At 41.1% G+C, this 16,592-nt stretch overlaps 1 protein-coding gene across 6 annotated transcripts in view; it reads right to left on the reverse strand.

The window, feature by feature from the left end:
* LOC113195965 (zinc finger protein 322) overlaps window positions 1-15,765 on the reverse strand; it is a 28,086-nt gene extending 12,321 nt beyond the window's left edge. Inside the window, exons 1-5 of one of the 6 annotated variants that reach the window (XM_077801817.1) lie at window positions 15,496-15,765; window positions 14,597-14,766; window positions 14,413-14,498; window positions 4,192-4,265; window positions 3,516-3,578 (exon numbers count right to left, since the gene is read on the reverse strand). The gene's annotated coding sequence lies outside the window, so the exon portion shown is untranslated. Of the gene's footprint in view, window positions 1-3,515; window positions 3,579-4,191; window positions 4,266-11,484; window positions 11,533-14,412; window positions 14,499-14,596; window positions 14,767-15,114; window positions 15,470-15,495 lie in introns of those variants that run through there. The other 5 variants (XM_026407687.2, XM_026407685.2, XM_026407686.2 and 2 more) reach the window with 5 other exon arrangements.
* Between the last annotated feature and the right edge of the window lie 827 nt (window positions 15,766-16,592).

Here is a 16,592-nt window from a genome sequence, read left to right on the forward strand (position 1 = left end):
TTTTCCCAAGAAACAAACTTGCCTTCCACAAGCTCAGGGGATGCTCACTTTGTCAGTCAAGGCTAAAACCACCACCCCTAGCCGGTGGCCATGATTCTAGCGTATAAAGGTAACATTCAAGGGGGAGTTGCTGCTGCTGTCCCTCTCTTTTGGCACAGCAACCTCGTCAGGCTCCTGAAAATAAACCCACTTCTTATCCTGGGTGTGTGTGATTAGTCCTGAGCCACTTTTCTTTCAAGTGTGCCTAATTACATTAAAAAAACCTTGACATTAAATTTCAAACAGAACCCAATACAATAATACTGGTGACTTCAACATACCGTATCATCAATAGGTCATCCAAACAAAATCGATAAAGATGTTTCACCCCTGACTTTGATGGACTCCATTAAATAAACCACGGGAATCATTTTCTAATTGTCCAGCTCCAGTTTCTGTGTGGGCTGGATCTTTTAGGTACTCCAAGCTCCCTTTGGTGGTGCATGCCTGTAATCCCAGCAGCTCGGGAGGCTGAGACAGGGGGATCATGAATTCACAGCCAGCCTCAGCAATGGCGATGTACTAAACAACTCAGAAAGACCCTGTCTCTAAATAAAAATACAAAATAGGGCTGGGGATGTGGCTGGGGATGTGGCTCAATGCCCCTGAGTTCAATCCCCAGTATCTCACGTTACCCCCCAAAACTATTCTTTTTGACTTTTTGTCTTTGGTTCCTAATTATTCTAGACTTTAATTTCTTAGGTGGCTTACATGCTCCTGAACAGGAAGAAGAACCCCCTAATGAGGCACTGGCCGCCTCCCCATAATGACTGCTTCCCAGATGTTCCTCATCCAGATACACTCCACTTGGAGCTGTTGCCCTTCTGTTCTGTCTACAGCCTTTCTCCTCCAGCTACTTGCATGGCTCCTCTCAGTTCCTTCAATGACCATATCTTCACCCATACTCCAGCATTACCTATGTCCCTATACCGATTTACTTTTCTTCATGGTCTTTATTGCCTCTTAACATACTATATAAAGTGGCTCCTGAATTGTGCTCAGCCAGACTGCGGCATTTGGTGGCCCACACGCACCTGTATCCAGTAGCCTATTAAATTCATGTCCTTGAATATTTAGTTTTAGCATGGGGCGACAATCTAAATTTAAAGAAAGCATAGCCCAATCCACACCTGTGGAGCCTAATCCCTTGGAACCTCTTTCTACAATACATCTGGAAAATTTATCATGTAGGCTGAGTATTATTAGTAACTGTGCTATTCTATCTCCTGGTGAAATTACTGATATACCCTTTGGAGAACTGGCTATAATTTTTTTTTCACCTTCATAATCGGGATCAATTACTGTTAAGGTCTGTAAATAAGTCAAAAATAACACCTGGTATTTTGCCAGAGAAATGTTAGAGTTCGTAAACAAGTTTGGATGGTGCCTGGCAAAATGTCAGAGGGAGTGGTTTGAGAAGTAACAAAATCGAGCCATTAAGTGTGGAGATTCCTTATTGGTTGATTGATGTATCTAGTTTATGCTAATTAAGATAAGCTGTGCAAAATGTATAAATAGCTCTGTTGCCCTACAATAAACGGCTCCCATTCCTGCTGTATCAACGTACACAAGTTATTCGTCACCCCCCGGCTATTTTGCTGCAGCCGGACTGCAGCAAATTACCCCAGGACTTATCATGATAAGTCCTTTTAGAGTAGAAGAACTGCGTCCCAATAATAAGCCTACTGTTCCTTTGGGAAGAGGTCCTTTTACCCCTGTGGGAATGATTTGATCTCCCATCTCTGGAGTTAGTACTGTTCTGGCGGAGGCGCAGATGTCCAATCCTGTGCTTCCTCTGGTTTGTCTAGTGAGAGATTTAATGGACAATGTGTCCTGGGCACTACCCTGATGGGGTTGCTGGGTTCCTCTAGTGCTCCGTATATTTGTGGTCTTGGGCCCCGGAGCATTGGGCCCCCCTGTCCATTTTTTGGCAATGGAGCCCGATGCCTTTCTCCATGATATCGTGGGTAAACACCTGGTCCTTGTTCCTTTTTGATAATGGAGTACCCTCTATGGTGGTTTGAGAATGGCATTCATTAGCCCAATGTCTCCCTCTACGGCATCGTGGGCAAATACCTGGTATTCTACTCCTTTGATACCTAGTTTTGTTAAACCCTCCTCCTATGGGGCAACTCCGTTTAAAATGTCCTGTTTGTTCACAATTGTAGCATGTTTTTGGCCTGGCATCTAAAACCTGTTGTACTGCAGCTGCCACGATTTGCCCTTGTTCATTAATGTCTCTACATAATTTAATATATGTGTTTAAATCTTCATGTTTCCATGGTCTAACGACTTCTCTGCACCAACAATTCGCTTGCTCATAAGCCAGTTGTTTTATTAATGGCATTGCTTGTTCTGTATTCCCCAAAACTCTGGTAGCTGTTTGAATAAGCCTATCTACAAATTCAGCGTAAGGTTCATTAACTCCTTGTATTACCTTAGATAATTGACCTTGTAAACCTCCATGTCCTTGTAAAGTCTTCCATGCCCTAACCACATCTGCAGCAATTTGTGAGTATATGCCAGGATCATATGCAATTTGTTGCTGCTGATCCTCATAAGGTCCCTTTCCTAACAATATATCTAGATTTCTCTGATAACCAGCTGCTGCATTTCGCCTAGCCATCTCCTTGCAAAATTCCTCATTGGCAACCTTCTATAACAGGTATTGTCCTTCATTTAGCACAGCTTTACATATTAGCCCAATCTGCTGGCATCATGTTCAAGTTGGTAATGGATTCGATCAAGCTTACAGTGAAGGGTGCTTGAGGACCATAGGTTGTTACAGCCTCTTTTAGCTACTTCACTATTTTGAAATTTAAAGCATGGTGAATTCGCTGCCCTCCTGCCTACTCAAATACAGGGCATGTTAATACTTGAGATCCTGTCTCAGGATCCCATCTATCAACTGCAGGGGTTGGGGGCCTCCCAGCATATGGAGGTGATGTTATTGGTTGGACACTTCCGTCCTCTGGTGATAGAAAGGTGTGAGTAGCAGTCTCCTGTTGTAACTTTTCCCCTGATGGCTTTTTCTGCTCTAAACTTTCTTCCTCTGTCTGACTAGCTCGAGAGACCTTCTCTTTTACTTATTTTTTTCCTCTGTCTGACTAGTTCGAGAGACCTTTTTTTTCACTTGAATTTCTTTCTCTGACTAGCTTGAGAGACCTTCTCTTTTACTTGAATTTTTCTACTATAATACAACCCAACAAGATAACGCCAAACAAAACTGAAACAGAGTGAAACAAAATTGGAACAACAAAAAAATCATTATATAAGCCTTTCTATCCTCCTGAAATGTCCATCCATCCTTTCTCCCTATCTGTTCCTCAGATGTGAGCGGTTTTTCTTCCATCTTACACATCCCCAGGGACAGGCAACTTAAAACAAAAGTGAAGCAAAACAAAAGAAGAATCTTAAAATGGCTACCCATCCTCTCGCCCTGCCCTCAGGGGCGAGCAGTTTACCTTATCACTTACCCTCAGTCATTCCTGTATGGGCCACCAAATGCTGCAGTCTGGCTGGGCACAATTCAGGAGCCACTTGTCAAAGGAAACGAACTTTATTTTTAGAACACACACCAAACCACACAGCTCTTCAGGAAAACCCTCAGAGCCAAACTGCCACCACTGGCTTCCCACAAGCCTCTCTACCTCCCCCACTCCTCCTGCTCTTGAGGCCAATTGGCCGGGTCATGTGGGGGGAGCCAAAAAAGCCCCCCAATGAGCAGCTCCGTGGTCTAAAAGGGCGGGGAAACAGCCCAATGAGCATCACCGCAGAGGAGCCAATCAGTTGACAGGTAGAAGTTTGCTGGGGCCGCTGTGAGCCAATCGTCAGCTGGCAGCTGGAACTTTTCTGGGTTCTGGAAGTTTGCTGGGGCCCCTTCGGCTGTGGCTCTCAACAATATAATTCCCTTATTAGTTTATTGTCTGTTAAAATTTGGAAAGGGCGCTTATTTTGTTTGGTGTTCTTTCTCCAGTATAAAGTGTTAGGCATAAAGTTAGTGCTTAACAATGTGCTGTGCATGAATGATTCTCATTGAAATTTGACTCACTCCTTACCTGATAAGGAGAAAGGACCAAAATGTTACAGGGATAGGCCCTGGTCTGGGAGAGAGAAGGTACATTTCAAAAGACTGAAGAAACTTTAGCTTACCTAGAATCTAGATGAAGAAAAGCTGCATTTACTTCCTGGTCCTGAGAATTTGATTTCTCAAGGCAGATAGCATTCTGTAAAACACAAGGACATGAAAAGAACAAAAAGCTGTAAGTGGGAGGATTCATCATTAGCTCATTTATTCTCAAAGGATCTAACAATGAGGGGGAGGAGATAAATTTTTTGTATGTAATCCCTCAAACTCAACTGTGTAGAGAATAACCATACTCCTAAACCATCCCATATGACTCTTAAAAAAAAAAAAAAGGACAAAAATAAAACTAGAGAAAAGAAAAACAACAAAACTAATTATACATAAAAATCCTGCTTATTTTGAAAATCTTTATTTTGAAATATACTGCTTTCTCAAGAAACATAACTTATCAAATATCAACCCTACTAGATATAGAAAGTTTTAAAATACTGACTTGCACAGACTAATCGTAACAGATTATTTCACAAGGGAAATTTAACAAATCTAAAAACAACAAATAAGCCCACTGATTCAAAAATGTTTTTGAAAGACTGAAAATGAATAAAAAAATCACAACATTTTTGTATGTGAAATAAAAATAACACTGACAACTAAATCCAATGAAGAGAGCACAAAAATATGTACAGCCCAATATCACTATTAATGAGAAATACTAACAAAGATCAACATCACATTAATAAAATAATACCCCATGAACAAGTAGGATTTATTTAAGGAATGCAAGATTGGGTCAGTATCAGGAAATCCTTCAACATTTGGCAGCCTATTAACATAATACCCTATATTAATAGATCTATGGAGAAAAACCATATAATTATCTCCACAGATGCTGCACAATTATTCACAACAGAAACAACATTCATTCTTGCTGAAAACACCCTGAGTAGGAATTAATGAACATTGGTTTCTAACATGAAAAAATATAAATTGATTAATCTAAGCCCAGTAGCTTAAGTGAAAAAAATCTGGCGTCATCTCCATTAACATCCAGAGCAAGCCAAGGGCTGGGTGCAGTGACACATGCCTGTAATCTCAGCTCCCTGGGGGGGAAGCTGAGGCCAAAGGATCAATAAGTCCAAGATCAGTTTTAGCAAAGAAAAGAAAAGGGGATAAAGGGAAAAAAAAGGACTGAGGATATATCACAGCGATAGAGCACTTGCCTGGATTGCAAGGCCCCAAACTGTTCAACACCCAGCACCACTAAAAACAAAAACAAAAACAAAAAAACAAAAACAAAAACATGGTATTGGCACCAAAACAGAAATACAGATCAGTAGTAGAGAATAGAGGACACAGAGACAAACCCACATAAATACAGTTATCTTATACTAGACAAAGGTGTCAAAAACATTCACTGGAGAAAAGCTGGCCTATTCAATAAATGGTGCTGGGAAAATTGGAAATCCACATGCAACAAAATGAAATTAATCCCTTCTCTCTCACCATGCACAAAATTCAACTCAAAGTGGATCAAGGACCTAGGAAATAGACCAGAGACACTGTGCCTAAAAGAAGAAAAAGTAGGCCTAAATCTTCATAATGTCAGCTTAGGAGCACCTGACTTTCTTTCTTTTAATATTTATTTTTTAGTTTTAGGTAGGCACAATATCTTTATTTTATATTTATGTGGTGCGGAGGATTGAATCCAGTGTCTCATGCAAGCACTCTACCACTGAGCCACTACCCCAGCCCCAGGATCTGACTTTCTTAATAAGACTCCTAAAGCACAAGAAGTAAAATCAAGAATCAAATAAATGAGATGGATTCAAATTAAAAAGCTGCTTCTCAGCAAAGGAAACAATAACGTGAAGAGAAAGCCTACAGAATGGGAGACAATCTTTACCACATGTACCTCAGGATACAGCATTAATCTCCAGGATACACAAAGAACTCAAAAACTTAACACCAAAAAAATCAAATAACCCAATCAATAAATGGGCTAAGGAACTGAACAGACACTTCACAAAAGAAGAAATGCAATCAATAAACAAATATATGAAAAAATGTTCAAAATCTTTAGCAATTAGAGAAATGCAAATCAAAACTATTCTAAGATTTTATCTCACCCCAGTCAGAATGGCAATTATCAAGAATACAAACAACAATAAATGTGGCAAGGTACACTCACACGTTGTTGGTTGGACTGCAAATTGGTGCAACCACCATGGAAAGCAGTGTGGAGATTCCTTAGAAAACTTGGAATGGAACCATCATTTGACCCAGCTATCCCACTCCTCAGTTTATACCCAACGGACTTAAAATCAGCATACTACAGTGACACAGCCACATCAATGTTTATAGCAGCTCAAGTCACAATAGCTAAACTATGGAACCAACCTAGGTGCCCTTCAACAGATGAATGGATAAAGAAAGTGTGGAACATATACACAATGAAATATTACTCAAAGAAGATTGAAATTATGGCATTTGCTGGTAAATGGATGGAACTGGAGAATATCATGATAATTAAAAAAGCCAATCCCCCCCAAAATAAAGGCTGAATGTTTTCTCTGATATGTGGATGCTAATTCACAATAAGGGGAGGGTGAGCTAGGTAAGAACAGAGTTACTCTAGATTAGATAAAGGGGAGTGAGAGGAGGGGGTACAGGGGTGGGAAGGCTAGTAGAATGAAACAGATATTATTACATTATGTACATATGACTATATGACCAGTGTCATTCTACAACATGTACAATCAGAAGAATGAGAAATATGCTCCATTTATGTATGATATATCAAAGTGCTTAAATGTATTGTACTGTCATGTATAACTAATTAGAACAAATTTTAAAAAAACTAAAAAAAAAAAAAAAGACTTACTATAAAGCTACAGTAATCAAGACAGGGTACCAGTGACAGACAAATAGATCAACGGAACAGAACAGAGAAGCTAAAGAGATACACATTAAGTATATATTTAATAAAGCCAATATTTAATAAAGGAGTAAAGGAAATATAATAAACGACAACTTTTCAAAAATGGCATTGGAATAACTGGACATGCAAAATATTAACCTGGACACAAAATTTACACCTTTTATAGAAATTAACTTAAAATGGATCATACAATGAATAGATGGATACATAAAATGTCTTACCTACAAATAGTGAAATATTATTCAGCTTTACAGAAAAAGAAATGCTTTGATTTGAAACCACACAGATGAATCTGGAGGACAATGTTAACTGAGTTAAGGCAGACACAGAAGGAAAGATTCCACCCAATGTCGCTAATACAGAGTGTAAAAAAGCTAAAACTAAATTCATTTTACTTCAGAAAGCAAAGTGGGTGTTTACTAGTGGCTCAGTGGAAGATGTTGGGTTGATGTTAGTTGAAGATACAGAATTTCACTTAGGAATTAAGTTTAAGAGATCTATTACTATGTCCTGGTGACTATAGTTATTAATAGTCAATAAAGTGATATTTGAAAATTTCTGAGTGGATGCTTGCCACAAGAAAATATGTGCATAATACATTAAACACCCGCCTTAGCCATTCCCTGATGTATGTGTGTATGTATATACATCTCAAACATCATCTTGTACATTAATAAACACACACAAATTTTAACTGTTAAATAAATTAGTTTTCAAAAATTGACTTAAATCTAAAGGTAAAACAGAATTATAAAATTTCTAAGATAACATAAAAGAATCACTAGATAACTATGGATAAGGATAATACCAAAGGCACAATCCATGGAAGCAAACTGATAAGATGAATTTCATTAAAATGAAAACCCCTCCATTCTGCAAAAGACACTGTCAAGAAAATGAGAAGACAAACCACACTGGAAGGAAACACGTGAAGATGACAAATCTGATAAGAGCCAATTTTATACACACACACACACAAATTTGTATAATTCAATAAGAAGCCAGGTGCTGCACTGGTACAGAGCCTGTAATCCTAGCTACTGGGCAGGCTGACACAGCAGGATCACAAGTTCAAGGTCAGCCTGGTCAACTAGTGAGCCCCAGTCTCAAAATAAAATGGGCTAGGGATATAGCTCCGTGGTAGAGTGCTTGCCTAATAGGCATAAGGCCCTGGGTTCAGCACCCAGTACCGCAAGACAACAAACCAAAAAAAAAAAAAAAAAAAAAAAACAAAAAACCCAAAACAAAAAACCCCTGCAAGAAAAAAAGGGAGAAGACATAAAAGACATTTCTTTAAAGAAGACACACAAGTCACCACTTGTAAGCATATGAACAGATGCTCAACACCCTATATTATCAGGGAGCTACAAATTAAAGCAGCAACGAGGTACTACTACACATCCATTAGCATGGCTGAAAACCAAATGCTGGTGAGACTGTGGGAAGAACATACACTAGCCCAATAATCACAAACCCCGATTTTTACCTGAGTGAGCTGAAAAGCACTGTCCACACAAAAAGCTGCACACAAATGTTTATAGCAGTTTTATTCATAATTGTTAAAACATGAACGTAACCAAGATATTTTTCAGTAAGTGAATGAATAAATAAAGAGTGGTACATCTAAATAACAGATTATTATAGTACTAAAAAGAAGAGGTTAAACCACAGAAAGACATGGAGGAATATTCCTAAATTAAAGAAGTCATCTAAAAAAACTACATGCTATGTGATTCCAACTATATGACATTCTAGAAAAGGTGAAAGTAAGGAATCAGTAAAAAAGTTCAATGGTTACCCGGTGAGAAGGGAGGGATAAATAGGTGGAAAACAGCCATTTAGAACAAAGGGAAGACATAGACCTATATACATCTGTCAAAATCCCAAAGCATACAACCTTAAGGTAAACTATGCAGTCTGTGTGATGACAACATGGCAACACAGGTTCATTCCAGGCAGAGTTCACCAATGCACCACTCCAGGATGGGGCTTCAGCAGAGGGAGACCCTGTGCTACATGCATTTTGGAGGTAGCTCTCCATACTCATTGATTGGTATAACCAAACATAACAAAGTACTATGCAGATATAAGAAAGAATTGAGTGAAATCTTTATGAACAAAGTCGAGTGACTTCTACCATATTTTAAAAAGAAAAGTGCAAAAAAATGCCATCTTTTATGTAAGAAAGAAGAAATTTAAAACTATATGAATGTCTATTTGGCCAAAAAGAAATTAAGAAAAGATAAACAATTAAAAACCAAATGTGTTTGTATTTCAAATGAATAACAACCATCAAGAAAAGGGTAGAACAACGCTTAAACACAGTAATGCAGTGCTGGGACTATATAAATTCAAACTAAAGATAAATAACCATAATCAACTACAGAGAGCCCAGCGCAACACAAACGTCCGTAATCCCTCAGCCCGGGAGGCTGAGGCAGGAGGATTTCGTGTTCAAAGCTAGCCTGATTTCAAAGCCAGTTTCTGCAACTCAGAGAGACTCTGTCTCTAAATAAAATATAAAAAAGGGCTGGGGGGAGGGACAGAAGGGGAGGGGAGATGGTAGGAAAGAAGGTGGAATGAGGCCAACATCATTACTCTAGGTACATATATGATTATACGAATGGTGCAACTCTACTTTGTGTACAACCAGAGAAGTGAAAAATGGTGTTTCATTTGTGTACTATGAATCAAAATGCATTCTACTGTGATGTATAACTAATTAGAATAAATAAATAGATTCATTAAAAAATTACCAAACTAATTGGTATTTTTGTTTTCTTTCCTCATGGTGGTAGGATATACTAGTTAAACATTCATCCTGGGATTAAACAAATAAGTAAATATGGATGTGCTATAGGGTAAAAATGCCACCCAGATTCCCCACTGTCAGGGAAATTACAGATACAGAAAACGTTAGAATGAATTCTACTGTTTAACTGGAATCAGAGACCGGTATCAGAACGAGTTCAGAATTTCAAGTACACAGAGAGAAGACAGGAAGGTACTGTACGTGTGAAATGTCCGTGGTTTTTTTCCTAGTAATGTCTGCTGAAAAGTCACAGAAATGAAATCCTAGTGGCAATGAATACACCAAGACCAAGATTTTGGTTTCTCCATGGAAAGGAAACAGAGGATTCCTTGGAAAATGGCTGATTATAGGGTTGGAAGCTATAAGATGAGGTTGGAATAGCCTGTTGGGCCAGAAAGTAAGGAAGTACTCAAAAAGCAATGATGTACCACAACAACCCAGGAACTGAGATGAAGGAGCTGCCACCATGCAAATCTAAAAGACACAGTAGAACAAAACAAGTCATGACAGCAGTGAACTAACACAAGAATCCAGGCATCTGTACTCACAGAGGAATAAATAAGTGGAAAGATGGTCTCTTACATAGAAAAGCCAGCAATTACATGTAAAAGAAATGGTGGAATTTTTAAAAAAATCACCATGTCTAATCAAAAGAAGAGTACTGTCTCAGACAACAGTCTAGTTAGTGAAAAGTGACTACATGATCAAGTGACTATGATGATCAAGATATAACACTCTTTTTTTTTTAAGAGAGAGAGAGAGAGAGAGAGAGAGAGAGAGAGAGAGAGAATATCTTATTTATTTATTTTTTTTAGTTTTCGGCGGACAACATCCTTGTTTGTATGTGGTGCTGAGGATCGAACCTGGGCCACACGCATGCCAGGCGAGCGTGCTACCACTTGAGCCACATCCCCAGCCCAAGATATAAAACTCTTGACATTTCCTAGTCACAAAGACCATAAAGAATAACTTCACAGTATAGAAACTGGAAAGATTTCACCTTATCCAAAATATCAAGGTCAACCTCATCAGTGACGAGATAAAGCAACTCCAGGTGCCTTCTAACATTGTGCAGAGAAGAACACAGAACCTTTGTGGCACCATGCCCCAAAGAGGAACCTGAATCCACCCAAGGAAGCCGGAGACACTCCCAGACTAAGGGATACTCTTATCAGCAAATGCCATGGTTATCAAAGTCTGAGAATATGTCACACAATACAGGAGACATCATAATTAAACAAAACGAATAATGCCAGATTAGATCTTGGACCACAGACACCCCTCCTTTGCTAAGAAGGACATTATTGGAACAACTGGCTAAATTTGAATACTATCTGGAGATTAGATAATAGTACTATATGAATGTTTATTTCTTGATTTTAATATTATATTGTTAATTGAAGGAAATATTTTTGGTATTTTGTCTTTTGAAATGTGATAAGCAATTGAGTATTTAGGTAGGTTTCCTCAATTAGGGTTCCAGGAGAGAATGAAGTACTACAGAAAATATATTTAAATAACTATTTTCTCAATTCTCCCAAGAATGGCAGGTAGCTAGTAGCACTGTGCATGTACACATAGGAGAGAAGTTAGGACTTCAGGACTTACTTCTTTCACAGTGTAAGAGACATTAGGTCCTCAGATCACTTTCAAATTCTTAAAAACAAAAAAAAAGTACATATCTGTGTGTATATACAGACATATAAAATCATAAAGCAAATGTGATACAATGTTAACATTTAGAGAACACACGTGAAGGTTATACAGGCATTCTTTGTACTATTTTGCAATTAAAAAAAATCTGAAATTAGGGGGTCAGGGTTGTGGCTCAGTGGTAGAACGCTCACGTGTGGGGCTCACATGTGGGGTCCTGGGTTCCATCCTCAGTACCACATAAAAATAAATAAATTAAACAAAGGTATTATGTCCAACTACAACTATAAAAAAAAACCCTGAAATTATTTCAATATTAAAAGGTTAATCTCTGAAATCACATTTTGGTTCAAATTCCCACTGTGCTCCTTTGTGGATGGAAGAACTTGGGTAAGTTACTTAAATTTCCCAACTTCTTTGATAAAATAGGTAATACACATGCTTCAAGGCGTTACAATGAGAACCAAGATAAGGGGCAATTAATCACTGAGTAACATCCCCAGTCCTCTTTTTTTTTTTTTTTAATTTTGAGGTAGGGTCTCACTAAGTTGCTGAGGTTGGCTTTGAACTTGCAATCCTTCTACCTTAGCCTCCCATATTGGTGGGATTATAGGCATACGCTAACCACTAACATTTATTGAGCTCATCCTTTGTACCTGACTCTTGTATCAAGTCTGGCTCAAAACCCACTAAGATAATAAACTAAATAAAAAGACTCAGCCAGTTAATGATTAATAGAAAGACATGGCAATATTAGGGGAAAAATATATGCAGAAATGTTAGAAGGGAAGAATTTCAATTCAGAATCGTAACTAAATAGATATGCAGGCATGTAGACAAATAGGTGGTACAAAATGATGGGTTTATGGTATTTTGTCTTTTGAAATGTGGTAAAGTTCAAAAGGAGAGTTCAATATAAAGGTTTCTGAGTTTGATCATAGGCTGGCAAATTAATCAAATTATTCCCTAAAGTAATAAATCTAAAGTATCACATTTGACATAAATAACCAAGAAAGTATGGGGCACCAAGAAGAAAAAAATTGAAAAAATAAAGATATTAATTTCCCATTCATGTATTAAGTTTGAAATATCAGCATCTATACAATGTAGATGGGTTATCAAACTCAAAGCAGACCATGACATTTTTCCTAGTTTAAATGCTGTTTCCTATCACATTCAGAAAATGCAGGCAAGACAGAAGCCAAAGTTTTTATTGCCCTACAAAATGTGTCATCTCTGCCTCCCTTCAGTCTCACAAGATACCTCAGAGATACCACTTTTTCCTTCTGCTTAATTGCTATAAGTTGTTTGTTCCTTTGACTCAAGTTTCTGCCTGAAAATTACTTCCTCAAAAAGCAGCACATCTTGACTACCTTTATCTAAAAATAGCACAAGTTATTTGTCCTATTTTATTTCTCTTCATGCACTTTTCTCAATTCTACTTTGTAATACACATTTTATTTTTGTTCATTTATTTGATTCTCCTATTAGAATGTAACATCTAGGAATGTGGCTCAAGCAGTAGCGTGCTCGCCTGGCATGCGTGCGGCCCGGGTTCGATCCTCAGCACCACATACCAACAAAGATGTTGTGTCCCCCGAGAACTAAAAAATAAATATAAATAAATAAATAAATAAATACACCAACTGATTTAAAAGAAAAAAGAATGTAACATCTATTAAGGGTAGGATCTAGTCTTTTTTTCACTGCAATATCCTTACCATCTAAAATACATTTGCTAATAAAAAATATGAAGAAACAAATATCAGAACAAAAAAGGGCTATCATCCTTTCATCTCCAGTAGCAATACAACAGGCTATGCCAGTAGACCCAACTGGTCCATCAGGCAAACCCAAATACCCTCCTCCCTCTACAACGCTTCTCTTTCTCCATCCTAGGAAGAGACTGGTATTCTCATGCGCAGGGTCAAAGTGTACAAAATCATCAGACAGGCAAAAAAAGCCTCCCAAGCAGACAGGCTGAATCACAAAGCTTAAGAGTTCAAGGTTATCTTTATAGTGAAAGTATGTATGAGACAATTAAAGTCATTAATTAAAGCATTATCTAAAAAATAAATAATGCTTACATTATAGGCCCTTGGTTAGGAATAAGCTAATTTATTTTGCATTGATTACAGGGGATTACCTCACTTATTCTTCCCAAGAACCCCATAAAAGAGATATTAATACCAATGTGTGTATCTTCAATAGAAAATCTGATGCTCAGGGCAGTTAGCTAATCACCCCCAAAAGCTAGTTAGGGGTTAAGTATATATCTTCTGACACCAGAGCCTGCCTAAGCACTGGGCATATTACGTTCTTTGTGTGGCATATTAATCAAGAAGCAATTACTGTAAGTCTATCATGAAAATGCTGGCAAGACAGAAAGAATTAGAACACACTCTTGAATTGATAGGGCACACTGCTCAGTCTTACAGCTTTACTGTGTTAAGGGCTAGGAACATTCTTTCTCCACTGGTTTTCTCCCATTCTTTTCTGTCCTACCCTCAAATCCACAGTTATATATGAACGCAGGGCTTAGGGCAGGTGAGGCCCACATCTAAGCTCAACAACTCAGGAGGCTGAAGTAGGAGAATCATAAGTTTGAGCCAATCTGGGCAGGACCTGTCTCAAAATAAAAGGCCAGTACTACAAAAACAAAACAAAACAAAACAAACCCCAGGCCGGTGGCTCAGGCTTATAATCCTGGTAGCTTAACTTGGGAGGCTGATCACAAAATCAAACAGCCTCAGCAACTTAGCAAGACCCTGTCTCAAAATATAAAACAAAAAAAGGGCTGTGGTTAAGCACCCCTGGTTCAACCCGCCCCCACCAAAAGAAGAAGAAGAAGAAAATATACAAAAAATCTGGTATGCCACTTACCATAAGAAAGATTCAAGACTGTATTCCTTTTGGCTCTAAAAGGTCTCTAGACCAGAACTATTCACAATACTCAAGTCCTCCCTCTCCTAAAAGAAAAAATAGCGTTCAAGATAACTTCGTGAGACTTATAATTTTTCCAGTGCTATTTAAATATTGGTCCCAAACTAGGCGCCATGGCACACACCTTTGATTCCAGCTACTGGGCAAGCTAAGGCAGAAGGATCACAAGTTCAGGGCAGCCAGGTCAACTTAGCCAGACCTCGTCTCAAAATTAAATAATAAGAGGACTTGAGGTGTAGCTCCGTGGTGGAGTACTTGCCTAGCACGTGCAGGCCCTCGGTTTCATCTTAAGCGCTGGAAAACAACAACAACAAAAAAAAATTAATAAATACTGGTCGCATTTACTCTCCAGTCTGGTGAGCATCCTTGCAGCGTACCTTACACCTCTTTCCACCACTGCCTACATGGTTTTCCTGTAAGCAAACCTGCTAGAAAGTTCCTTCCTGACCTGCTCCATACAGAATGTCAAGACTCGCTCGGCATTCGATTTCCTAACAAAGCCCGAGGCCTTGCTTTTCCGCTTTGAATCCCTCTCCTTCTGCCAACTGCTTTGGTCGTCATTCTGTCAACCTCCAGGTCAAGGACCCCTTCTTCTGATCCTACAGACGGCAACGCGCCGTGACCAGTGTAGGTAACAGCTACCTGTGATGCCGGTGTCCACCAGGCAACGGTTAGGACGAACCACCCGGGCTCGGCCCAGCGCGAGGCGCCGCCGCACAGGAGGCAGGGGCCGTCCACGTCCGCAAAAGCCGCGTCCGCCTGCAGCAGCGTCTCCCGCCCTCACCCCCGGCGACCGTGCTTTCAACCAGCTGAGGCCTTCCACGATTCCCGGTGAGTGCGGGCGCAGGACCCGCTAGGCGCAGAGGCTGTCCGCTCCCGATCGGCCCCGCACGCCGCCGGCCGGGTCCGGCCTTCCCCGCACTGCGCCACCCCACACGCCGCGGGCCCGGCTCGGCCTTGCCTCACCAGCGCCGCCCCGCACAGACCCGCACGCCGCCCGGCCCACAAGGGCCCGTAGCTCACCCGCCCGCGCCGCCCCTCGGCCTCAGAGGACACTTCCGGTGCGTCTCAGAGGCTCGCATCCGGTTCGCGGCGACCGCAGCCTCGGCATCGGGGAGCGACTACCCGGCTTCCGGAAGGAAGGCGAGCGGGCCTGGAAAGCCGACAACAGCCAGAGCCACTCCCGCCGCCCCGCTCGGCTGGGGCCGGCAGTCCGCGGGGTCTCGGGGCCGACCGGGACGGCTGAGCGCGGAGCCCTCCGGGCCCAGCTGGGAAGCAGCCGCCTCAGCCCCGCCCTCAGTCACGTGACGCCCGCTCCAAGACGGGCCGCCGGGCCTCTCGGCCAATGGAGGCGGGCGTCGGGGGCGGGACCTACGCGGGTTCAGGCGCGCGTGCGCGGTTTGCGGCTGCGATGGGTAAGCTTCCTGAGGGGGCGGCGCGGAGCGTGAGGGTCTTGAGGCCTGGACCCGAGCCCGCTGGATGCTGCAGCCGTGGAGACGCAAGCCAAGGTGTGGACGGGACCAGATTCCGAGGCGCGCAGGCGCTCTCGATCCCTGACGGCCGCCAAGGTTACACTGGGCGCCCCTGCGGGAGCGGTGCGGAGGGCTGCGGAGGTCCCGGCCCTTCTGGCGGGGCTTCTCGGCCGGCCGGAGCAGAGCCGAGACCTCCTGCGGCTTTCCGTAGTGCGTGCTCCTGGCCCGCTGTCCCGTGGAGGGAGCTGTGGACAGCCCTGAGACCTCGGAGGGCAAGGCTGAGGGCCAGGACTGTGGGAAACTGGGTTGAAGCTGGTCCTGGGGTCGGGGGCGGGACAGCACCCCCTGCACGCGCAGTCTTCTGCGGAGGACTACAGCTTCCCTGCTTCCTTCCTCCCTCCTTCCCTTTCCCTCCCTTCCTTATCATTTTGGTCATGCAGTCACGTATATACCACTTATTAAGCACCTGATACTATGTTGGATATTAGGAGTTTAAAAGCAAGTAAGACTCAGTTCCATTTCTTTAAGACTCACAACCTAGTATAGAGACCTTAGGTGTCAAAAACAATATGAGGCAAAAATGGAAATTTATACTCCGTGTAGATATGAAATGTCAAAATACATACTACTGTCATGTTAACTGAAACG

The sequence above is a fragment of the Urocitellus parryii genome, chromosome 8, assembly GCF_045843805.1.
Source record: "Urocitellus parryii isolate mUroPar1 chromosome 8, mUroPar1.hap1, whole genome shotgun sequence".
Lineage (NCBI taxonomy): Eukaryota > Metazoa > Chordata > Mammalia > Rodentia > Sciuridae > Urocitellus > Urocitellus parryii.